Genomic DNA, 27,020 nt, shown 5'->3' with positions numbered 1-27,020 from the left:
ATGACGTCCTCCGCCCCGGAACGTTTCCGCCTTCGGTTTCGGGGTGTGACACGATGCGTGCATGCGGTCAACGCCACGCTTTTGGTCAACATCAGAGTACGTTGGGCGTGCTCTCTTGATACACAGGGCGTACTCCATTGGGAAGAGATATTGACTTTTGGACCTTGATCATTTGACTTCGACTTTGACCAAGTTTTACCAAGTTGGACCTTGAGGGTATTTTTGGTATTTTGGGGAGTTTAATTGTGTTTGGTCATTTGGTTGGAGTAGGTGTTGGTTTGAGAGCTGGGATTTAGAGTCAGGACCTCATCAGCTTTTGTCCGATTTGCGAGGTGAGTTTTCCTTACTGTACCTTTGGGTCGAAGGCACCAAGGTCGGCCCTTTTGGATTGTTATCCTGGTTTATCGCATGATTGTCTGATGTAGTGATTCATTAGATCTGTATATTTTTCGTTTCTTATCTGTTTTCGATGTTCTTTATATCCACGTGAAGGTGAGAACTTACTCTACACATCTTTTAAATGATATCTTATTGACTTAATATGGGTCTTAATTTATTAAGTCACAAACTTGGCCCAAAAAATATAAAATACCAATTTTACCCTTTTGGCCAAAATGTATCTTCTCATGCATTTTTTCTATATAACTTACTCATCTAACTTCTTCTTAGTGACTTAAACTTATCTTGGCCATTTTCATGAAGTTACAACTTGATATTCTCATCTTTTTTCCGTAAATGACCAAATTGCCCTTCTGGTCAATATTTAGCTGAAAGTCAACTTACTCAAAATTTCATGTCCTTATAATTAAGGGGTTAACATTTGGAACGGGCCGACTCTTGGACCGAACCGGTTTTGTAGAAATTGGTGGACCTTGGACCGAACCTGTTGAGGCTTACCAGGTCCATGTCTTGGTCTGGTTCCTAGTTCTTAGATGTAAAAGTGAGCATTTGGACTGAACCGAACCGAACCTACTCTTGGACCAGAATTGTTTTGCATAAATTGATGGACCTTAGATCAGACTTGTTGAGGTTTACCCGGTCAAGGTTTAGGTCTGGTTCTCGGTCTAGATGTTCAAATGCTCACCCTTACCAGGACTTGCATAAGCGATGTCACAACTCAACTAATAGGCATGACACAAGCTTATTAACATCAAAAATACTTGTTCGAAATCATTTGAAAACAATGATTACATATATATCAAGCATTTACACATGGTGACTATTTTTCACTATTTATTTCGTTTAACCTTACGTATGACACTAATTATTCATATACAAAACATATATTACACAATAACCACTTTAAATTTAATATTTATGTTTATAAATAAAAATAGTTAAATATAAGGTAATTATTTCAAAGCACATGTATAATATTCAAGACGAAGCTCCCTAAGCTCCCTAAGCTCCGTGCTCATAAAACAAAACAAGAGTAAAACGTTTACTTGTCCATGAACCTTAAAATATTGTAAAAATATCATCGTACGGTAACAACTATTGTAGGGTCAGGATTCCACAAGAGTTTTTGACATCCCTAAATCTGACCGATAATTAAACACTTTCGACTCATTAATTTTGTTACATTAAATACATCGGACACCTTATATAAAATATATAAATCGGGGGATGGATAATAGATGGCTTTAAACAAATACATTTTGGTAAAATAAAAGCGACTTGGAGAAATCCTGCAAATGAAGTTTAAATTTGGGGACTATATCTGCAAAATGGAACATAATGAGATAGCTCGGGTCACTCGATTGCCTAGTCATCAATCCGTATGATACCTTCTCACCCAATAGGAATCAAGATGGCGTCGCTATATAAATCAAATCAATCGGATCTAAATTCCACCACCGACAGCTTGTCAATTTTAACCTAGTATCTTATCGTCTCTAGCAAATTCTTCTGTTTCACAAGATGGCGCCAACAAAGGGTGACAAGAAGACGGCCGAGAAGAAGCCATCGACAGCAGACAAGAAGCCATTGAAGGCCGAGAAGAAGCTTCCTAAAGAAGGCGTTTCAAGTGCCGGAATAGAGAAAAAGAAGAAAAAGAGCAAGAAGAGCGTCGAGACATACAAGATCTACCTTTTCAAGGTTTTGAAACAAGTTCATCCTGATATCGGCATCTCTGGAAAAGCCATGGGGATCATGAATAGTTTTATCAGCGACATCTTCGAGAAGCTCGCTCAGGAATCGTCTCGTCTCGCTCGTTACAATAAAAAACCGACAATCACTTCTCGTGAGATTCAGACTGCTGTTAGGCTAGTGTTGCCTGGTGAGTTGTCGAAACACGCGGTTTCTGAGGGTACTAAAGCTGTTACTAAATTCACCAGTTCCTAGATCTGATGTTAGAAATATAGAGATTTTTTTTTGTGTGTGATTGGATCAATGATATTCTTCAAGAAATCTAGGGTTTCTTGAATTTTCCATGTTTGTATTCATATGAGTTTGATAATCGATACTCTTTACTCAAATCAAGATCATTACGTTACGTATGATTTCTTTGAACTAGATTGCCTTTTGTTGTCATTAGAGGCAACTGCTGATTGAATTAGGTCCATATGAGTTTGATAATCGATACTCTTTACTCAAATCGATAGAGCTGCGTCATATTATTTTACTCAACTGACAAATGAATCCTTATATTCATATATGGTTTATCTCAACGTCTTTGTCTTTTTTGGAGCATGAAGAGTGCATCCAGTTATATTCATGATCCCCAATTCGTTACAATTAATTTCAGTTATTGGTTGATGTTGAAGGACGTTTGGTCTTAAAACACCTTTATGTATGTTGCAGGTAAATTAATAAATCTTCATTGGTATTACCTGTCTCATCAGACCAAAATAAATTCTCAATCTCCTGAAAAATATATTGGCAAGTCTGCAACATTTTCTTCTCCTGATGACAACGTTATATCTGTTGATCCATCAGGCTGCAGTTCCATATCTTTCCCTGTAAGCATTCAGTATTCAGCGCAACTATATTTTTTGTTATATGTATCAGTCATTCAGTTGTACCTTGTAAGTCTGATTTTTGTCGTGCTTTGTATTGTGTTTTGTATACAAGACCCATTTGAAGGCTATATCTGCCATGAAAGGTAGCCGTAAGAAACGGGGAGTGGTTCCAGAAGTGAAGTTGAGAGTCAAATGGGCTCCAGATGTATATGATCCGGTTCCGAGAAAGGACAAGCCTTTAAGGCGTATAAGAAAGAAGAATTCAAAGGGTGTTTGGCAAAACTTATTTAGAAAGAGTTATGACTTTTTGACTTATAACTTATTTCGTGAAATAATGAGTTTTTAATAAGTAAATGGTAGGTTACTTATCACTATTTAACTTATTAGAGGTTACCAACATTTATAAGTTGTTTTTTACCTAAACATTTTTTTTTGGCTTATACCGGTATCAAACAGGAGCAAATCCTCACAAGGAAGTAAACGTATCTCTAAGAACATCTTCAAATAGGGTTGCATAAAGGTTGTAAGTGGCTGAGGTGGAGTGGTATAGTTTTATTTATTTATTTATTTATTATTTATTTTTAATAATGAAGTAGAGTGATAGGTTTTGGAGTTCTATGATCATACAATGGTTGTAAGGATTTTTTTCCCGATAAATATATAAAGAATGAGATAGATCTAAGGTGAGGTGGAGTGGTATAATTTTTTTATGAATCAGAGAGATTTTAAGGCTCATCGGAGTGGATTTGGCATCCTCGGCAAACACCGGGCCGAGGTCTCAGCATGCTGAGCTCGGTTTGACATCTCGGTGATCTTTCACCGATGAGAGAGAAAGTTATTTTTTTGTTTACCCATTAACTTAAATTCTTTTTTTTTTTCAAAAAATACATTCTTTTCAGAAAAAAAAAACAATCAATTTAAAAAATATAACCTTTTTTTTGTCAAAATTTCAAATTTTAAATCCTCAGTCTCCAACTATAAATACCATTATCCTTATTCATTCTTCATCCCCTTCAAATCCTCTCAATTTAATTCTCCTAACTTTCTTATTTTTCATCTTCTTCAAAACCTCATTGCTAATGGCTCATGTGGGTCGTTTTTGGTCCCCTGAAGAAGATATGTTATTGGCTTGTTCATGGTTTGACGTTATAGAAGACTCAATCCACGTTAACCTCCATACGATAACCTTTTTGGAGGAGAGTCACCGAAAAATACAAATGCGAAGCCCCGATCCCTCGAGGTAAAGAAGAAATCTACTCCAAATGGAGACACGCAAACGCACTTAAAACTCAGTTTAACAGTATGTTTCGTAGGGTAATGCATGAAGTTGGTAATGGTGAAAATGAAAATACTTTGCTATAAAATTCTCTTGAGGTTTGCCGTGTTGAAACTAACAAATATTTCCGATTTGTTGAGTTTTGGCAAATTGTGAGGCGGCCCCCAAATTTTGCTCAAATTTAAATTCATTGCCTTTTAATTTACGTTTTTTTTTCTAGCTTGTTATGTTTTTCAAGTTTAAGTGTGTATTAGTTTAATTTCAAATGTGTTTTTTTAAGTGTAAGTTTGTGATTGTGTTTGAAGTTAATGAAAATTTAGTTTTAAAAAAATAATATGTTTGAAATGTTTATTTTTTTCAATTAATTAATTTTAAAAAATATCATGGCAAGTGTGGCAACCCATGCCATGAAAATGGCAAAATTTTGAAGGAGTGTTGCAAAACTGATGTGACGCCTACGTGGACCGTGACAAGTGTGACACTATTCCCATCAGCCTAAGGAGGACCGTACAAAAATGGAATCACGACTAAGTGTAGTGGTGTTGACGGTGTCAGGGTCCACCTAGATTCCACTTAAGATCTTATCATTGGTGTCATCTTGAGAGAGAGAAGGAGAGGGAGAGGGAGAGGGAGAGGGAGAGGGGGAGAGAGAGAGAGAGAGAGAGAGAGTTCTACCCCCTGTTCCAATCTTACACACACACACACTCAATATAATGCTACCCAATGTCCAAACTTAATTGAACTAAGCATCCCCTTTAGTTCTTAATGTATAAATACACGAGATTACAATATCCATAATGAGCCTCCAACGCAAATTTTCTGCCTATGTAATATCTTTACAATACAGAGTATAACTAACATTATTACAATAGATTATACAATATACTTTTTATCCAACTTAATTGGATCTAAGCATCCTTTATGCGTATTAGTTTATAAACTAGACTATATTACAATCCTTGTAATCAACTTCCAATATTAGTTCTCTTTAGCTAACACTATCCTAATTTAGTGTACATATTTAACACAAAGTAATATATATTCAATATACATTAATCTTTTCAGTGATATTACTTTTATTAAGATTATGATGTAAAAATATCATATATACACCTTAACACATATATAACCATATATGGTTCACATAGTGTATGTCATCAAATATATTTAACACATACTCCAAATAATAAGCATTTAATTCACATATTAGCTTTCAAAATATATTTAATATTGTTAATAAATATTTGTATTAAAATCATGTTCATGAAAGTAACTATGCACTCACTTAATTGATGTGTAATACTCACGGGAAAATTAGCTTCTTGACTGAAACTTCTGATTTTCCTATTTGAATTACCTAAATACGAATATTACTAAGTTTCAGTATTCATTTGTATCTATAAAATCATATTAAACATTCCCTACATTCCTCAATAATCCCAATGAATACTTCAAGTTCTATATGATATTACTAAGCTTCAGTATTCATTTGTATCTATAAAATCATATTAAACATTCCCTACATTCCTCAATAATCCCAATGAATACTTCAAGTTTAATCTGATTAGGAATAACCATGTAAGATCATATCGGAGGTAGCATCCGTTTGGTATACAAATTATAATGTTTGGAAAATCCACTTTAAACACCTCACTAGATATAGCCTAGACATCACTCCTGTAAGTAGATCAATCAATATTATAACTTGAATCACTGATAAATATTATTTATAGGTTCATAATAACGACTATGAATATAAATATAAGTTACACATAAAGCATAGTAAGTGCAACTTAACTTACAAAGTTTTATGAAAAAAGTTCGGAAAGTTCGCATGCAGAACTTCGATTCTGAAAATTTCTTTTTGTCGGGCCCTCTGATGCTTCAGAGCCTTGCTAAAGTAGTCGAAATCCTTAGAGGATTGGGCTTAGAATATGATAATTTCTCCTAGAGGGAATGGAGAGTATTGAAGCCAATTGGTGTGAGGAATGAGCAAAGTTCAGTTGTTGTTTATTGGTTGTCCAGGTTCGTGTCACGTCGTGGTTTATAGCATGCCACATTGTGGTGTTGCGTAGGCATCAAACAACGATTCTGGTGCTGAGACGTGGCATCAGATACAGGTAAATCTTCGAATCTTCAAAAATTTATATCGCCCACATACGAGCTGTAACGACGTAAATTTTCAAACCAAATTTTTCATTTTCAAACACAACTAAACACAAGTCACATTTCTCAAAAATCTCAAGTATCAAACATCAACACATTTTTCAAAAATTGTTTATCACAATCCAGGATCCTCCAAAAACATATCTCCAATGCAAGTGTGTGTACAATCAATATAGGGCCTTCCCGCGATCCTCGGTAGTACCTGAAACACATAACACATAACACGGTAAGCACAAAGCTTAGTGAGTTACCCAAAATACCCCACACATCATGTTACCCACTCGAGGCTAACTCAATACGACCCTTCGGTCAATGTATTCCAGTGGAGACCCTCCGATCCCACACTCGGGTGGACCCTCCGGTCCTAACTCAGTAAGCTCATAATAATAATAATACTCAACATAAATCACAAAGACATAATGCAGAATATCATAATACACAGATAAGCACATAAGACATCTCAGTCATACAAAGATACCACACATGGTAAGTATAGTGAGAAGACTCACCTCGTAAGCAAGTAAAGGTCTCGTACTCGGAAATCTCGAACTAGCCTCCGCCTAACACATAGGATAATTATCTCTAATTAATACTCTACTCATGCTCAAAATATATCAAGGGTTGTTCTATCTCTCTCTCTAACTTTTGTATGCGTAAAAGACCATTTTACCCCTCCATGGTCTCCACTATCCATATTTGACCAAACCCTAAAGTCAACAAAAATCAAACTCGAGTCAACAGTCCATGTTTGACTCGAATCGCCGAGTGCACCCATGTGACTTGTCGAGTCCACTTGTTTTCCTCAGAAGTCTCGTGAAGGTTCAACTCAGCTCGTCGATTTGACCCTCAACTCGTCGAGCTATCGCATGATCATGCTCATCGGGACAAACCCTAACCGACTCGTCGAGTCGGCTCATCGACTCGGTGAGCTCATTCGAACTCTTTTCTCATTCAGGCGATTTCAAGGCAGAAAACCTTCCCAAACTCTAGATCTAAACTCTTAAGGCTTGTTTATCACGTAAAGCCACGAGATTTACGTCCATGCATGACACTTAGAGCTTGAAATGGCAATAACATGCTTTATTATGGGTTTTTCACTCAAGAGCTCTATTATGGCTGAATAAAGCAGGAACCTTTGGACTCTAGGGACCTCACATGGTCCAGATCTGAAGTCCAAACTTCTATATGAACTCAAAACACTCAAAGTCCTAAAGTTAGATGGAAAAAGCCCTAAACTCCCAAAATCATGAGATCTACTCAATAAAATGAGAAAGGTGCGAACTTTTACCATTCACAAAAGCTCTAGGATGAAATAACCACGGATCTAGCATCCCCTTCTCGTCCCTTGGCTTGGAGTCCTTCCCTTCTCTTCCAAAGATGCACCAAACACTCAAAGTTAGCTCAAATACTCTCTCTCTTAGCTCAATGGCCGAATAGGGTTTTCTCTCAGTGAAGATGGGCAGCTGATGAGCCGCACATGAGGCTATAAGTGTCCTTAAATAGGCCCCAAACCCGGAGATTTAGGGTTTCATCACTCAGCGTCTACTCGGCAAGTTGACTCTCAAACTCGTCAAGTAGGTTATTAATCCCACGTGGCCAAACACGACTCAACTCGACGAGTTGTAGCACCAACTCGTCGAGTGGCTCAATAGATTTCCAAAATGAATAAATAAATAATAATATACCTGTGAGTCCGGATGTTACACGAGCTCTGTTTTCGACGTTCTTTATATTCTCGGATTCGTCTTGACGAGTACTACAACTTTCCTTTAGGTATCAACAACGAATTCTCATTTTTATACTTTATATTTTATAAATCTTAGAATGTTAAAACTCTTGCAAATTCATAACTTCTTCATAGGAACTCTGTTCTCGACGTTATATATACCGACAAATTCATATTTACAGGTAATTCGACTTTTCTTTACATTGTTTTGGTTAAAAAGCAACCAATATCCATTTCACTTTTTACGACACACATTTTTGTGTAGGGTTGAACGCGAAATTTCGAAAAAACATAACTTCCTCATACAAAATCAGATTCGAGCGTTATTTATATCCACACAATCGTGGTCACGACTACTACAACTTTTGTTAAGATTATTTATCGTAAATAATATTTTATTTTTACACTTTATTTTATCGCTTCAACGATAAAATTTATAATAAGATTTTCTACAACTATTATATACTTATAGAATTTGTTCATACAACGTGCATATACTACATAAATATTTATGTTGTCCGTAACGCATACAACAAATAATTATCATATTCAAAGATTTTAATTATTCAATAAAAATGAATAATTACAACTAAAATTTATTAAACGTCTAACCTAACTTAGTGGTGTTATAGATGTATGAGTCCAAATCATATGTGTCTCCGTAGACTTTTCAATCTGACGTATCATTTGTATGTGTGTCTCATGTAATTATTAGTTGGTAATGCGTTAGAGTTTACCTTATTCTTTTAGCCACCAAGTTATGTTACACTATTACGGTCAAGCTTTTACTTACAAGTTGATATACACGAATTGACATCTCGTAAATTTGAAATAATAAATAAAGAAAAATGCTTTTGAAATATGAGATTTCCTTATGTGTAATGAACATATTTGTTCAAAAATGTAATTAAAATAACGTCAATTATATTTCTTTTTCTAATTAAAGTAGTGTTAACTACAAAAATATTGTTTAGTTCACTATTAAGACATTTGCATTCTACGCGAGAGGTATCAAGTTCAAAAAAATTTATTCACTGATTTTTCTATTTGTTTTTATTGTATATTAACGTAGCATGTTTTGGACATGATTTAAAAATAAAATAAAATCAGAGTTTGGAGATGATTTTAGACTATAATTTGTTGTTTCTGGTGTTATATACAACAATTACCACGCCAGCATAGACCGGCCTCCCTTCGAGATGCTATACGGGAGGAAGTGTAGGACCCCAATATGTTGGGGCGAGGTCGGGCAGAGAGTCATGCGGAGTACTGAAGTAGTACTCAAGACTACAGAGCGGATCCAGCAATTCCGGAGCAGGCTCCAGACTGCTCAGAGTCGGCAGAAGAGCTACGCCGACAAGCGGCGTTTGTTGGGTTATGAGCAAAACATCAATCTTATGGTGCACATGCAAACCCTAAAGCTTTGGATCTAAGTTTTTTTATTTGTACATGCAATAATCATCCAACGCTTATAAACCCTAGATCTAGCATATCAAAATCGAAATCAACATAAATAAACTAGTAAGAATGTTACCTTTGATTGTAGCTTGAAGATCTTGAGCTTTTGAGAACCTAGCACCTCAAATGTGATGCCTTTAATGAATCACAAACACCAAAGCAATTGGATGATCTTTGAGAGAGAGGGGAAAGGCTCAAAATAGGCTCTATGATCTCTAGGGTTTAAGTGGTAGCCGAATTTGTGAAACCTAGGGGCCCTTTATATAGGTGAGGAATTAGGGCTTCAGTCAAAGACCTCATCCGGTTGCTTTGCCTCTAAGTAGCCCACAAGAATCTTCCAGAACCTTAACCCTTGGACGAAATCCTTATGGGTTCCCATAAGATTTCGTCCAACCCCTTTCCATAGGGTTCCTCAGCCCAAAAAGCAATTATCTTATAATTACAACTTCAGTCCCCTTAATTCAATTAATCTCTTTTGACCACAAAATTAATTTTAAATTAATTCTTGACCAATTTTAATTAAATAATATGATTTCTCCTTTAATATATTATTCATATAATATCTTAATAACCCATAATAACCTCTTTCTCCATTATTCATTCACTCAAGTTGCTCTGGTGAAGGCAAACCAAATGGACCATGCTACAACCGGGTCAAGTACATACCAAATATAGTTATGGGCTTAGACACCTAATCCAACAGTCTCTCACTTGGATACGTCTAATAACTATAAATGCAATTACGACTTCAAAATCCGATTAGCAATCATAGCTCTCAAAAGCTGCTGTCGAACTCTTACACGTCCTTTAGATAAGGGATCGTATAGTCCTCCGTTCTCAAGATATCGTGTGGACAATTACATGGAACATAGTCATACTTATTGTCTAGCAGTTTGTTTCTCGATCTCTGATTTGTCTGACATAGAACTTAATTGAACACATCAAGTTAGTCCTGACCGGTCCCGACACATAAGTCAAAACAAAATCATCGAGGGGCCCAAGATATCGTTTTTAGCCTCATAGGATAAAAGGAACATATAAACTTCGACTTATATGCTTGTACTATTTACTCATCAAATCGTACACAACAATGCGTTTTATAACATCAAGTTACTGATGCGTTTACGCATTATCAATGCACAACCGAATCGCAAACAACAACTCATATATCTAGTTTAAATACTATATTATATTATCATCTCACAATCACTCGTAATCAAATTCCATGAAGTGATTCATGTGAGTGCGAGTTTAATCCAATACTCAAATCATATTTCATAAGTACTCATGAACGTTGCAGCAAACTTTTGCTATGTCTAAACGCTTAGACAATCTACAAGCCAATTCATGATAATCTTCTTTCATACCTACTTACAACGTATAATCGACTGTGGATAATTTAAATAATCTTATTATTTAGGAAGTCAAAACATGCAAAGTGAAACAATAGTAAATAATTGACATAAGACAGTAACATTACTTATAAATAAAACACCTTTATTTAATCATCCAAATGTCAATTACAATTTATCTATTACAAGCTTCTAAAAGCATTCTAATCATTAAAACTAATATCGTCCTTCAGCCCAATGCTCCTAGCGTGCTGCAAGTGCTTAACCCTACTCAGTCCCTTCGTAAGGGGATCTGCTGGGTTCTCTTCTGACGATACCTTCTTTACTACGAGGAGTCCCTCTTCTACCCGATGTCTAATGAAATGATATTTCCTATCGATATGCATGGATCTACCATGATCCCTCGGTTCCTTGGTTAAGGCAACTGATAGGTGCATTTTATGCACCTATTTTGCATGTTATTTCTGTCATTTCATAGCATTCTACTTCATAATTCTTGCATTTAGTTAATTATTTGGGCAATTGCATATTTCATTAAGAATGCCTCGTACTTCACCATTTTTGATTTATTTTGTAGGCATTATGGAGCATGGAACGTGGAGCTTGGATGCATGGAGCTTGGATGCTTGGAGCTTTGGAGCATGAGGAGAAGATGAACCAATCATTCCATGGCAGAAAACATGAAGATGGAACCCGAGTCATTGTGCATTATTATCATAGCAAAGGACTATGTTTGAAACGCGATTCTTGTCACACCGACACGGGTCGTGTTTGTCCTTTGTCATCTTATATTTGAGCAACATGACTCATGGTGAAGCTAGATTGAAGATGAAGCCAACAGTGAAGACTTTTTGGAATTTTAGCAAAAAGCATGGGCCATGCCAAAAACACATGGTCAGACAAATGGCCATGCCAAAAACACATGGGCGAAAGGCATGGCCATGCCAAAAACGCATGGTCTTATGGAAAGCACGTGAACTTTAATTAAAAACACAAGAACGTCATTTTCAAGGGCGGAACGGTTTTTGGAGCAGTTGAGGGCGATCTTGGGCGATTCTAGGAGAATTTTTGGAGCTTTTGAGAAGACCTAATCATTGCAAACACTTTTGATTTCATTTTAGTAAGCATTAAACATTTCACTTTCATCTTTATTCTTGTTTGATTTGTTCTTAGCCATGTGTGGCTAAGAAACCCTAGTTTCTAGTTCTTGTTCAAAACATGTTGATTGCTTGACTTGAAGCATATTAATTGATGTTTGATTTGTGATTATATTCTAGTGATTATGTTTTTGTGTAAACTAGAATCCTTGAATTTGATTTGTGTTTGATTGGCCACTTTCATGAATTGAATTTTTGTGTAGTTAATTAACTTGTAGGGCACCTAACCGTTCTATTAAGTTAATAATTGGTAACAAGCAATAAGTTTTCTTATTGTAAAAAACATATATCACATGTTTTCACACTTCCGAGCGTATGAGAAGAAATGAACATTGTTGGGAAGCTTGTATAAAACTTAATGCAGTTTTTCAATGCAATCTAAGAGCGTGTTTAGGTTGAATTAGTGAAGCTAGGTCTGGTCAAAGAGCGTGTTTTGGTTAGATAATTTGGCAAGCGAGAGGTATTAGAGCGTGTTAATATCTTTCAGTACCAACTTAGAATAGCAATCATGAATTACATCAAGTCATAATCAAGTTGAACAACAACATTGAGAACTAGAACTGGAAGCACTTTTACAATTTGTTTACAAATCTATTTTATTTTGTGCATGCTTTTAAAGTAGATTTGTTATTTAGTTATTTACTTTTGAAAACAACCCCCCCCCTTTGTGACCAAAGTACCTTGCGCAAAGAGGTGTAGACTTTTGTCCCGTGTCTCTGTGGTTCGACCCTGCTTGCCTTGTACTACTTTTTAGTGCATTAAAGCAGTGTATTTGGAGTCTGTTTTACCCCTATCATTTGTTGGGTTTGACACACCTAACAAATTGGCGTCGTTGCATGGGACACGGTGTTACTAATTGTGTATGCCAAGATCTCTTCGTACAGGTACACCATTGCCAATTGACACAGAAATAGAGAAGACTGCAAAGAGGATACAGAAGCAAGCCAAGCTTTGTAGGAGGCAACCGGTTTCCGGGACTTCTTCATCTACCCCTCCGGTCATCAATATTTGGGAGGATATACCCCTCTCAAGTGTGTCAGAAACTGAAACAGAAAACCCCTCATCATCATCTCAACCATCCTCACCCATAAATACCACCCCACTCTCTTCACCTACTCATAACATCCCAAACACTACACCCACAGAAACCTCAACTCCTACTCATACCATGGCAGATAACCATGGAGGGAATCCACCTCCAAACCCACCACCCGAACAAACTGAAAGAACCCCTTTCTTGACTTTCATATTTCTGAAAGACCCAAACTTTCATACTTGAAAATATAGTTACTCCAAAACATGCTACATGCATATTTATAAAATAATATTTTTACATTGATAAAGTGATTACAAAAGATTGGATACAAACCGACTATGTTTTAAGATTTTACATAACTACCCAGGATATTGTAATTTTATACAAACATAAACTGAAGTACAAAAGTACTATTACAAACCATTCTAAGCCTTTCAACAGTATATGACTACACTGGTTACTTTTTTCCTGCAAATTTGTTAAACATTGGGAGGGGTAAGCGATAACGCTTAGTGAGTTCAATAATAGATACAATATAACGTTATGCCATATATATACCACTATGGCAGAAGCAAATAGGAGCAAGGAAGAACAAAGGCATAATGTGATAAGCTTTCCCTAACAATCATTGATTTGATTCAAAGATATACAATCACTGAGACATAACAATTTCCATACTTGATATACATCAATAACGCTTTGGACCAAATGGCGCAGAAGACATACAACTTCGGATTAACCTTTTGGTAGATTTCAGGCTTACAACCCTGTCTAACCTTCTGCCAATGCCATAGAATAGAAATCATTCTCTTACGGAGACATGTTCTACATGGCCAGAGGCTACATACCAGTACCAATATGAATCTAAGTCCTTTCACTAATCACATGGTCAAAGGTATTTCTTTTGCTATTAAAAATAACGAATAAAATAACACGGAAAATACTCAGGAATGTCATTCTACCAAAGCCAAAGTGATGCCTATGTCATACACTTCATGGTCAACGGTTCATACCAATACCCAAGTGATGCCTATGTCATACACTTCAAGTCAGAGGTACAGCCTTGCTATAAAAATAGCGGAAACAACAACTCGAGATGATAACATGGAAAAGCACATAGCACATATAACACATAACATACAATTGTTCATACATATTAAACTCACCGTGAAATAACCGGGGGTCAAAATAGTAATCCGGGCAGCATTTCGGCTCTAAATATGACTTTCTTCGTTGAAAACCGGGCCCTGCGAGGGTTGGGCTTCGAAACCGAAAAGATAAAATTTTCGGGCTTCTCGGGAATCTCGGGGCGTGTTTCGGGCTTTAAAAATGATATCGGGGCTTCGGGGGAAGTCAAAATAGTAAGAATATTGATTTTTGGGTGAAAATAGATAAAATCTCATTTTCCCCGGGAAGGCTCGCAGGCCTCCCTCTTATAGGCTACGAGGTCTTCGGTCGGGCGAGAGGGGCGAGTCAGCAGCAGCGAGGTGGTAGCGAGGGAAGGAAGACACGCGGCGGCCGCGGAGCGAAGCAGGTGGCTCGGCTCGGACATGTGTGTGAGGCGCGTCGGAAGGCTACTGGTCGCGAAGTTGGTCGAATCCGGAAGCGACACGCATCGGACCTGCGAGAATCTTCGGATACATGGCATGCATGACTCATCGGACACGGGGCGAGATCATACGCGAGGTGACGTGGCCAATTCCGAGCCACGCATGCGAAATTTCCCGGTATTATCCACTATTTCTCGATTTTTGAGCCAAAATCTTCTAAAATCCATAACTTTTGCATACGGTCTCCGTTTTTGACGTTCTTTATATGCACGCGTAGGTAAAATTATGCTCTACAACTTTCGTTTAGACTTCGTCGGAAAATTTTGACTTTATTTTTATATTATTATTTTTAACAAACCGGGACTGGTAAATCCGTTAAAAATTCATAACTTCTTCATCTGATGTCCGTTTTCGTCAGACTTTTTTACCGTTGTACTACTAATGACGAGACCTTCGATTATCGTTTAGGTTATGTTGTCTAAAAAATCACTCGATCTAAAATTCGAGTTTTTAGCTGTCTACTGCTAAGCTGAAACTTAGAAAAATCATAACATCCTCATACGAAGTCAGATTTTGTCGTTCTTTTTATCGAACTTCTCGGTTTAACGAATACTACGACTTTCATTTAGATCACTAAGGCTAAAAAGTAGTTTATCAAAAACTCACTTTTTACGTCATTCGGCACCGTGCCGGTTTTGTCGCAGATCTTCGATTGGTCATAACTTCTTCGTTATAACTCGGATTTCGACGAGGTTTTCGCTTGCTCCGAGCATGTGTGTTGGACTTCGGTGGAAGTTGGGACACGTACTTGCCGTTGGCTGAGTTTTCCTATAACAACAGCCACCATTCGAGTATTGGTATGCCTCCCTTCGAGTTGTTGTACGGGAGGAGATGTCGGACTCCCATTTGCTGGGGAGAGGTAGGATAGCACGTGATGGGTAGCACTGAGATAGTGCTTCAGACGACCGAGCAGATTCAGCAGGTCAGACAAAGGTTGTTGACAGCCCAGAGTCGCCAGAAGAGTTATGCGGATAGGCGACGATCCGAGCTTGAGTTTCAGGTGGGAGACTTCGTACTCCTGAAGGTGTCCCGGTACATTGATCCGTTCAGGGTGACCGTGAGGGTGAGCAGGGTAGCGTGTCGTTTGGAGCTACCTGCGGAGTTGAGCCAGATTCATGATACCTTCCACGTGTCTCAGTTGAGGAAGTGTATTGCCGACGAGACGGCAGTGGTACCGCTAGAGGACATTCAGGTGGATGCGAGCCTGAATTATGTTGAGAGGCCAATCGCGATTGTGGATCGAAAGATCAAGGTTCTGAGGAACAAGGAGGTGCCACTGGTTCAGGTCCAGTGGCAACATCGGAGAGGGTCCGAGCTGACTTGGGAGCCGGAGTCGCAGATGCGGGAGCAGCATCCGGAGTTGTTTACGGCATGAGACTTCGAGGGCGAAGTCTGGTTCTAGTGGGGGGATTTGCAACATCCCGAAATTCATGTACATCTCTTATACCCTTCTTCTTTTCCAAGTTGTCAAGTTTGGCCCTTAAAGGAAACATTAAGGCAAATGAGTACGCTGGGCGTACTGAAGAGTACGCTGCGCGTACTCATACGCTTAAGTTGGACACGGACTCGCCTAGGTACGCTGGACGTACTCGAGGTTACACCGGGCGTAACCGGCCCAGATGCAAACCCTAAATTGTGGCTTGTGCACTATAAAAGGAATGTTAAGGCCTTATCCTCAGCCACCATTTCAGAGTGAAACCCTAATAGAGAGATACCCTTCGTTCCTAGCTTGTGTGTGTGTGTTCTAAGCTTCAAAGTGCCATTTCAAGGTGGTGAAAGAGAAGAGGAGGCCATTTTAGGAGCTAGAAGTTGGTGGACAAGAGTAGATCTGAGTTCTTCAGAGGTTGGAGCTTCTATCTGAGGTAAAAAGCTCAAAGCTTTCCTTGTCATTTGTGATTTGTGCTTCTTGGACCAATTTTTAGGGTTTTTGGTCCCAAGGTGGAGACTTTATGAGCAAATGGTCTCCATAAGCCTAGATCTGCCATATTTCAGAGTAAAATGAGTTGTAGGTTCATAAAAATCCAATCTTGGACATGAATATTGAGCCATGCATGAGATCTAGACTTTATGAGAAAGAAGGAAAGGTGTTAAAGTGATTAGGGACATTTACAGCCATGCAAAGGCTTAAAGGTCTCGACTTTATGGATTAAGTGGTCTTAGAGAAGTCAGATCTGGAGTTTGAGTTTATGTCTTAACCGGTTAAGACCAAAATCCATGAATGCATGAAACTGAGACTTACGCTGGGCGTAAATCTCAGTACGCGCAGCGTAAGGGTCTGAGACCCCGATTCTGGATCGCCGGAGTACGCCCAGCGTACAAGAGCTGGTACGCGCCGCGTACTGCCCCTGTTGACTTTCGTTGACTTTTAGGGTTTTGGACAACATTTGGTCTTTTGGGTCAGGGAGGGGTAAAATGGTCTTTTACCCTTCTGTGGGATTGTAGGAAGGGATGTAATCTAGTCTTTGAGAGCCTTTATTTATTCGAGTACTGTTTATGTGTTTAGGCGGGGACTAGATCAGTGTTTTTGTGTGCGAGATTATCCGAGATACCCGAGGTGAGTCTTCTCACTATACATTACCTAGAGTGGTATTTATGTGTAGACCAGAGGGTCTTGTATGTTATGTGTATATATGAGATTATGTGCATTGTGTTATATGTATGCTATGTGTTGAACAGACCGGGCCGGAGGGCCCAACGATATAAACCGGACCGAAGGGTCCAACGACACAGACTGGACCGAAGGGTCCGACGAGCTATGACCGGACCAGAGGGTCCAACGAGCTACGGGACTGGAGGGCCCGCTGAGACACATCGACCGGAGGGTCGTACTGTAGCCTCGAGTGGCGTATGTGTTGTATGTTGTATTTTGGGGAACTCACTAAGCATTTATGCTTACCGTGTTGTGTGTTATGGGTTTCAGGTACCAATGAGGATCGCGGGAAGGCGCCGGCATGATCAGTACACACTCATAGAGATTATGTTGAGATTCTGGGAATTGTTTTGTGATGATGACATTGGATACATTATGTTTTGATATTGTTTTAGGATTAAAAGTATGATTTAAAAATGAAAAATTGTTTTGGAAATTTACGTTGTTAGAAGTTGGTATCAGAGCCTTGGTTTGAGGGATTCAGATGCACCTTCGGGTGTATTTAAACTCAAACTGAGGATTTGAGAAAGTTTTTCATAAAATAAACAATTTTTCTAAGAAAGTAAAAGGATTTGAGGAAAAAACAGAAGGAATCAGTGTGTACGATCAGCCAGCGCCCGAACGGTGATTTCCCAAAATACCCTTACATTATGTGTTATGAGATATTTTATGATATGTTATGCATGCTAGGGTAGGCTAGGTATTCATATTAGGACTAGAGTGGCCTGATCTGTGATGCCTTAGCCTAGGAAGATTTCTGCTGCTATGAGATGCTTGAGAGTAAGTAGGTAGCAGTGAGGAGCTGATGAAAGGTCTACCGAAGGGTGGCCTATGCTAGCGAGATGTAGAGTACTTGTGACCTGGGATCCTAGGAGGAGGACTTGGGGTGAATACCGATGTGTTGTGGAAGGTAGTATAGGGCCCGTACTACTGGAAACACCAGATCAGTGAGCAGTCCAAGTAAGAATCCTTAGGGTACTAAAGAGCAAGTAGGGTTGAGTATCGAGTGCGACTATACTCGAGCGAATCTCTGATTTCTTTTGTGTTGTATTTCAGAGACATCATGGTTGGGACGCGCCACCACCCAGGAGGCAGTGGTACCAGTGATGAGGAGATCCGTAGGTTGATTCACGAGGAGGTGGCTGCGGCCATTCGAGCTGAGATACCAGAGATGTTCGGGTCTATCAAGACCACGCTAATCGAGACTTTTGATGAGCGGTACGCTGCTCTTACTGATGCTGTTGTTGCTGCGGCCACCGCATCCGTCGCTGCTGCCAGGCCACAGGGGGGTGACTCATTGCTGTACCGAGAGTTCAGCAACACGGAGCCACCAGAGTTTGATGGGACGCAGGACCCAATTGCTGCGATGAGGTGGATTTCTGATATCGAGGGATGCTTCTACACCTGCTCGTGTCCGGAGCATCTGAGGGTTCGGTTTGCGCTGAACCAGCTTCGCTTGGGAGCGAAGGACTGGTGGAAGTTTGTGACGGCAGACTTCACTACGGCAGAGCTTACTGCGGTGACCTGGGAGAGGTTCACCACGATGTTTCGAGATGAGTATGTTCCCCCTATGGAGAGGGACCGTCTAGCCCAAGAGTTTTTGTCCCTCAAGCAGGGAACTGAGTCTGTGATGGTGATTACGAGGATGTTTCATGAGAGGGCGTTGTTTTGCCCTGAGCACGTGTCGACTGAGCAGGCACGTATGAGACGGTACTTGAGCATACTGAGGAGGGATATCCGTGAGTTCGTGGCGAACTCGTCATACCAGACATTTGCTGAGCTCCAGGCAAATGCCCGGAAGAGAGAGATTGAGCTGGAGACTCAGGTCAGGGAGGAGGCCGAGTCTCAGAAGAGGGACAGGCGACCGGCACAGGCGCAACCGGCAGCCAAGCGGGCAAAGCCCGCTGATTCGAGATCTGGGGGTCCGAAGGGCCGCACTTATGGGAAGTGCGGCAAGAGCCACGAGGGAGTGTGCAGAGCTGGGGTGTGTTACAAGTGCGGAAAGGAGGGGCATTATGCGAAGGATTGCCCCAAGGGGTTCACGGTTTGCTTTCATTGCAACCAGACCGGCCATCGGAAGGCCGAGTGCCCACAGCTGCTGCAGGGATCTACACCTACTGCTCGAGCTACTGAGATCCGGCCAGCAAAGGCCGAGGCACCGAAGGCTCGCGGGAGAGCTTTCCAGTTGACAGCGGAGGAGGTCCGCGCAGCGCCCGATGTCGTGGCTGGTATGTATTCTTTCATTTATTTATGCTGAATTATGAGATCTTGTGCTTATATTATGATATGCGTAGGTACTTTTCTTGTGAGTTCTGTACCTGATTTGATGTTATTTGACTCGGGTGCGAGTCGGTCTTTTGTGTCTTTAGCGTTTAGTCAGCACATCAGTGTCCATCGGGAGGCGTTGAGTCGACCGCTACGGGTTTCCATAGCTGACGAACGAGCGGTGTATGCTACGGATGTGATTCGAGGTTGTGTACTCGAGATCTTCGGTGTTGAGTTCCCGATAGATCTGGTCCCGATTGCGATGGGGGATGTGTGTGTCATAGTGGGCATGGATTGGTTAAGCCGTTTTTGGGGCTGTTATAGACTGCGAGCGACAGTTGGTGACGATACGAGACCCTAGTGGGGGAGTTCTTATGGTGTACGGCGAGGGTACCCGTTCAGGGTCAGCATTCTATTCGGCTGCTAGAGCGAGGCAGAGTCTACAGCAGGGCTGTAGTGGGTTTGTGGCCTACGTGTTGGACACACGAGTAACAGCGGAGAGGCCTAGTTCTGTTGATGATGTGCCGATAGTGCGAGAGTTCCCGGATGTTTTCCCCGAGGAGTTGCCGGGTGTGCCTCCCGTGAGGCAAGTGGAGTTTCGTATCGATTTGGTTCCGGGGGCAGCGCCTATCGCCAAGGCGCCCTATCGCCTTGCGCCACCAGAGATGCAGGAGTTATCCTCACAGCTTCAGGAGCTGTTGGGGAAAGGATTTATCAGACCGAGTAGCTCACCTTGGGGAGCGCCGATCCTTTTTGTCAAGAAAAAGGATGGTTCACACCGGATGTGCATTGATTACCGGGAGTTGAACAAGTTAACGGTCAAGAACCGTTACCCACTGCCGAGGATCGATGATCTGTTCGATCAGTTGCAGGGAGCATGTTGGTTCTGCAAGATTGATTTGAGGTCGGGATACCATCAGATGAGAGTGCGAGATGAGGATATCCAAAAGACGGCGTTTAGGACTCGTTATGGGCATTACGAGTTCGTGGTGATGCCTTTTGGGCTCACCAATGCACCGGCGGCGTTCATGGATCTCATGAACAGGGTGTGCAGGCCGATGTTGGATCGTTCGGTGATCGTATTCATCGATGACATATTGGTGTATTCGATATCCAGAGAGCAGCATGAGGAGCATTTGAGGGAGATCCTCGGAGTTTTGAGATCGGAGAGGCTTTACGCCAAATTCTCCAAATGTGATTTCTGGTTACGAGAGGTCCAGTTCTTGGGACATCTCGTCAACCAGAATGGGATATTGGTCGATCCGGCCAAGATTGAGGCTGTGATGAGTTGGGAGGTTCCGAGATCTCCCACCGAGATCAGGAGTTTTCTGGGGTTGGCCGGCTATTATCGGAGATTTATCAAGGATTTCTCCAAGATTGTCGTTCCTCTCACCAGGTTGACCCGGAAGGGCGTGGCTTTTAGTTGGGGTCCTGAGCAGCAGGCCTCGTTTGAGACTCTTCGCCAGAGGTTGTGCGAAGCCTCGGTGTTATCCCTTCCAGAGGGAATGGAGGATTTCGTGGTGTACTGCGACGCATCGATATCGGGGTTGGGTGCGGTGCTTATGCAGAGAGGGCATGTGATAACGTATGCATCGAGGCACCTGAAGCCTCATGAGACGAGGTATCCCACCCACGATCTGGAGTTGGGGGCAGTGGTGTTCGCCCTCAAGATCTGGCGTCACTATCTGTATGGGGTTCGTTGTACCATATACACGGACCACAAGAGTTTGAAGTATCTGATGGATCAGCCCAACCTGAATATGCGCCAGAGGAGATGGTTGGATGTGGTAAAGGATTACGATTGTGAGATCCTGTACCACCCGAGCAAGGCTAATGTTGTAGCTGAAGCTCTGAGCCGTAGGGCAGAGAGTGCCCCGATTCGAGACACTTGTATGCGATTGACGGTGATGACTCCGGTGTTGGACACCATTCGGGAGGCCCAGGCAGAGGCCGTAATACCAGAGAACCGCAAGAGGGAGCGGGTGAGCAGGCAGGTGTCTGAGTTCGTTACCGATAGCCGAGGGCTGATGACCTTTCAAGGTCGGATTTGGGTGCCGTATACAGGCGGGGCACGTACCATTCTGATGGAGGAGGCGCATAGATCGAGGTTCTCGATCCATCCCGGAGCCAGTAAAATGTATTTGGATTTGAAGAAAGACTATTGGTGGCCCTGTATGAAGAGGGATGTTGCGTGGTTCGTTGAGAGGTGCTTGACCTTTCGCCGGGTTAAGGCCGAGTACCAGCGTCCGCATGGCAAGTTGCAGCCACTTGAGGTTCCCCAGTGGAATTGGGAACAGATCTCCTTGGATTTTATCACCAAATTGCCAAGGACCGCGAGGGGTGTCGATGCAATTTGGGTGATTGTTGACCGGCTGACGAAGAGCGCTCACTTCCTTGCTATCAGTGAGAGCTCTTCCGCAGAGAGGCTGGCCAAGTTGTATGTGAGAGAGGTGGTATCGTGTCATGGAGTATCGACCTCGATTGTGTCAGATCGATATGTGCGTTTCACTTCCAGGTTCTGGAAGAAGTTCCATGAGGAGTTGGGTACGAGGTTGCATTTCAGTACCGCCTACCACCCACAGACGGATGGACAGAGTGAGAGGACGATCCAGACACTTGAGGACATGCTCCGAGCATGTGTGTTGGACTTCGGTGGAAGTTGGGACACGTACTTGCCGTTGGCTGAGATTTTCTACAACAACAGCCACCATTCGAGTATTGGTATGCCTCCCTTCGAGTTGTTGTACGGGAGGAGATGTCGGACTCCCAATTTGCTGGGGAGCGGTAGGATAACGCGTGATGGGTAGCACTGAGATAGTGCTTCAGACGACCGAGCAGATTCAGCAGGTCAGGCAGAGGTTGTTGACAGCCCAGATTCGCCAGAAGAGTTATGCGGATAGGCGACGATCCGAGCTTGAGTTTCAGGTGGGAGACTTCATACTCCTGAAGGTGTCTCCTTGGAAAGAAGTGATTCGATTCAGGAAAAGGGGCAAGCTGGGGCCCCGACACATTGGTCCGTTTAGGGTGACCGCGAGGGTGGGCAAGGTAGCGTATCGTTTGGAGCTACCAGAGGAGTTGAGCCAGATTCATAATACCTTCCACGTGTCTCAGTTGAGGAAGTGTATTGCCGACGAGACGGCAGTGGTACCGCTAGAGGACATTCAGGTGGATGAGAGCCTGAATTATGTTGAGAGGCTAATCGCGATTGTGGATCGAAAGATCAAGGTTCTGAGGAACAAGGAGGTGCCCCTGGTTCAGGTCCAGTGGCAACATCGGAGAGGGTCCAAGCTGACTTGGGAGCCGGAGTCGCAGATGCGGGAGCAGCATCCGGAGTTGTTTACGGCATGAGACTTCGAGGGCAAAGTCTGGTTCTAGTGGGGGAGATTTGCAACATCCCGAAATTCAGGTACATCTCTTATACCCTTCTTCTTTTCCAAGTTGTCAAGTTTGGCCCTTAAAGGAAACATTAAGGCAAATGAGTACGCTGGGCGTACTGAAGAGTACGCTGCGCGTACTCATGGGCTTAAGTTGGACGCGGACTCGCCTAGGTACGCTGGACGTACCCGAGGTTACACCGGGCGTAACCGGCCCAGATGCAAACCCTAAATTGTGGCTTGTGCACTATAAAAGGAATGTTAAGGCCTTATCCTCAGCCACCATTTCAGAGAGTGAAACCCTAATAGAGAGAGCTACCCTTCGTTCCTAGCTTGTGTGTGTGTTCTAAGCTTCAAAGTGCCATTTCAAGGTGGTGAAAGAGAAGAGGAGGCCATTTTAGGAGCTAGAAGTTGGTGGACAAGAGTAGATCTGAGTTCGTCAGAGGTTGGAGCTTCTATCTGAGGTAAAAAGCTCAAAGCTTTCCTTGTCATTTGTGATTTGTGCTTCTTGGACCAATTTTTAGGGTTTTTGGTCCCAAGGTGGAGACTTTATGAGCAAATGGTCTCCATAAGCCTAGATCTGTCATATTTCAGAGTAAAATGAGTTGTAGGTTCATAAAAATCCAATCTTGGACGTGAATATTGAGCCATGCATGAGATCTAGACTTTATGAGAAAGAAGGAAAGGTGTTAAAGTGATTAGGGACCTTTACAGCCATGCAAAGGCTTAAAGGTCTCGACTTTATGGATTAAGTGGTCTTAGAGAAGTCAGATCTGGAGTTTGAGTTTATGTCTTAACCGATTAAGACCAAAATCCATGAATGCATGAAACTGAGACTTACGATGGGTGTAAATCTCAGTATGCGCAGCGTAAGGGTCTGAGACCCCGATTCTGGATCGCCGTAGTACGCCCAGCGTACAAGAGCTGGTACGCGCCGCGTACTGCCCCTGTTGACTTTCGTTGACTTTTAGGGTTTTGGACAACATTTGGTCTTTTGGGTCAGGGAGGGGTAAAATGGTCTTTTACCCTTCTGTGGGATTGTAGGAAGGGATGTAATCAGTCTTTGAGAGCCTTTATTTATTCGAGAGTACTGTTTATGTGTTTAGGCGGGGACTAGATCAGTGTTTTCGTGTGCGAGATTATCCGAGATACCCGAGGTGAGTCTTCTCACTATACATTACCTAGAGTGGTATTTATGTGTAGACCAGAGGGTCTTGTATGTTATGTGTATATATGAGATTATGTGCATTGTGTTATATGTATGTTATGTGTTGAACAGACCGGGCCGGAGGGCCCAACGATATAGACCGGACCAAAGGGTCCAACGACACAGACTGGACCGAAGGGTCCGACGAGCTATGACCGGACCAGAGGGTCCAACGAGCTATGGGACTGGAGGGCCCACTAAGACACATCGACCGGAGGGTCGTACTGTAGCCTCGAGTGGCGTATGTGTTGTATGTGGTATTTTGGGGAACTCACTAAGCATTTATGCTTACCGTGTTGTGTGTTATGTGTTTCAGGTACCAGTGAGGATCGCGGGAAGGCGCCGGCATGATCAGTACACACTCATAGAGATTATGTTGAGATTCTGGGAATTGTTTTGTGATGATGACATTGGATACATTATGTTTTGATATTGTTTTAGGATTAAAAGTATGATTTAAAAATGAAAAATTGTTTTGGAAATTTACGTTGTTACACCTTCGCCAATGGGCGAGGAAAGAGGTTACTCAACAACCTCTTTGCATCACCTATCCAGGCCTAGAAAATGAAGACCCCCACAAATTCCTCACAGAGTTCCATGTTGTGTGTGTTGGCATGAAACCACACAATGTCACGGAGGACCAAATCAAGCTTAGGGCATTCCCCTTTGCAGTGCAAGACTCAGCAAAAGATTGGCTTTATGACCTTCCACCGGGGACGGTCAATACATGGGTAGATCTTGCACGCATCTTCTTAGACAAATACTTCCCAGAAATGAAAGCCTCATCCCAAAGAAGAGAGATAATTAGGATCAAACAACACAAGAGAGAAGCCTTTAATACATATTGGGAGAGGTTTAAAAAGCTTTGTTGTGACATCCCCATTTTCACAGCCAGAAAATACCGATTTTGTTTATGCTTTATAAAAATCAGAGTACCTCTTTTAATAAAAATGTTGCAGAATTTGTTCCCAGAAAAACATGATAAATACGTTATCAAATCATTTCCAAAGAAATGTATTTCATTCATTTTCAAAACATTGGGATGTCATCGTCAATACAGAAACATAAGCATAAACAGAACTTACATTCATTTACACTAGTGATCTACATCTCTTTTAAATCTCTCAGTGTAAAGTAGCTTCATATCGACACCTGTGATACAAATAAGCTTGAGTGGGTCAGGTTGGGAAACCTGGTGAGTACATAGGGTTTTCAACCCACAATAATATAATTATTATGTTTAATCATCAAACAATCAACCCAATTACCCATCCCCATTATCTTCTTTACTCTTAAGGATCTACCCTAAGAATCAAATATTTCTCGTTCATTCATTCCTAAGGATCATCCTAAGGAATCGACATGAAGTCCATCATCACCGGGGTTTAGGCACTAAGTCTGCATAGTCTCCAGGATTTATACAACAGGCACTAAGTCCGCATAGTCGCCAGGGTTCTAGGCACTAAGTCTGCATATACGCCAGAGTTTATACAACAGGCACTAAGTCCGCATAGTCGCCAGGGTTTTAGCACCAAGTTTGCATGATCGCCAAGGTTTAGGCACCAAGTCTGCATGATCGCCAGGGTTTAGAGTACACCGGGTGAACACATCGTTCACAACACCTACAGGTTGCGAGCCTGCTAGTGTTCCACTGGACTGTCTAGAATAGTCCGTGGTTGTCATCCATACTCTGCTAGATGACGGGGCCAACATTTGGGAACAAGCTTCTCACATCGTCCACCTCTCACCCTTACCTCATGGTCTATATCACCTCCCAACTCATCATCCAACTCATATTTCATCTACCCATGTTTTACCCAACATATTATGTAGATATAAATACATATACAGTTTAAATCATATAAAACATGTATAAAATTGTTCATCCAGCATAGATAGCAAGTATACAGATAATATGCACACATAGCACATAGTTTATATAAAATACTTCATATCTATGTGTAAGATGAAAGTAACTATGCACTCACCTGATAAGGTGGTGATTCTGAATTCGGACAACGCTTCGTTACTTCTTAAAACAATTTCCCTCGACAAAACCTAGCTAGTATCATTACCACTAGGGTTTAGCTCAATATTCACCGAGACTAATTAATAGTCTAGCTATTATTATTATTATATAAGCGTTAAACAACACTATATAACTCATAGTAATAGCCCAAATAATTATTATAAGGTCCTAATAACATTACTATATTAAAACATAAGCTATACTAAAGATAGGTTAGGCGTAGCGCACTTACAGCGGGTTTTTCTCAAAAACCGGGCTTCGCCGGAGCAGCGTTCCCGAGCGGAAAGGCTCTTTTCTCGGGACTCCGGGATCCTCGGGGCTTCCTTCAGGTGCTAGGGGGTTTACCTAGACTTTAGGGGGGGTTTTGGGGCTAGAGAGAGAGTCTAGAGAGAGAAAGAATGGTTTGGAAAGGTGTGAAGAATGAGGGAACCCGACACCTCTATTTATAGGCTGAAATCCTGCTCTACTCGTCGAGTAGGTCCTCCTACTCGTCGAGTCCATGCCACATGTCACCTTCTGGTGGCTTGCCTTGGGGAGAAAGCCTTGGCCCATATTCAGCCACGTCACCCCTTTTGCAGCAGCACCCTGCCGACTTCAAAACCCCGTAACTTTCGCATACGGGCTCTGTTTTCGACGTTCTTTTTTTCCACGCGTAGGTAAAAACAAGATCTACAACTTTCATTTAGACTCTGTTGGCTAATTCTCGATCGATCTTAAATTTAACAGTATGAGGAGATTAGACTGTTAAATGACC

General features: G+C 41.5%; 1 pseudogene; it reads left to right on the top strand.

Annotated features, from left to right (window-relative positions):
- The first annotated feature begins 1,858 nt into the window (after positions 1-1,858).
- Positions 1,859-2,432, top strand: LOC145161085 (histone H2B.9 pseudogene; annotated as a pseudogene).
- The last annotated feature ends 24,588 nt before the right edge of the window (positions 2,433-27,020 follow it).

Source organism: Lactuca virosa, chromosome 2 (genome assembly GCF_052849685.1).
Source record: "Lactuca virosa cultivar CGN04683 chromosome 2, Lactuca_virosa_CGN04683_v6, whole genome shotgun sequence".
Taxonomy (NCBI): Eukaryota; Viridiplantae; Streptophyta; class Magnoliopsida; order Asterales; family Asteraceae; genus Lactuca; species Lactuca virosa.
This window is presented reverse-complemented; position numbering and strand designations above follow the sequence as displayed.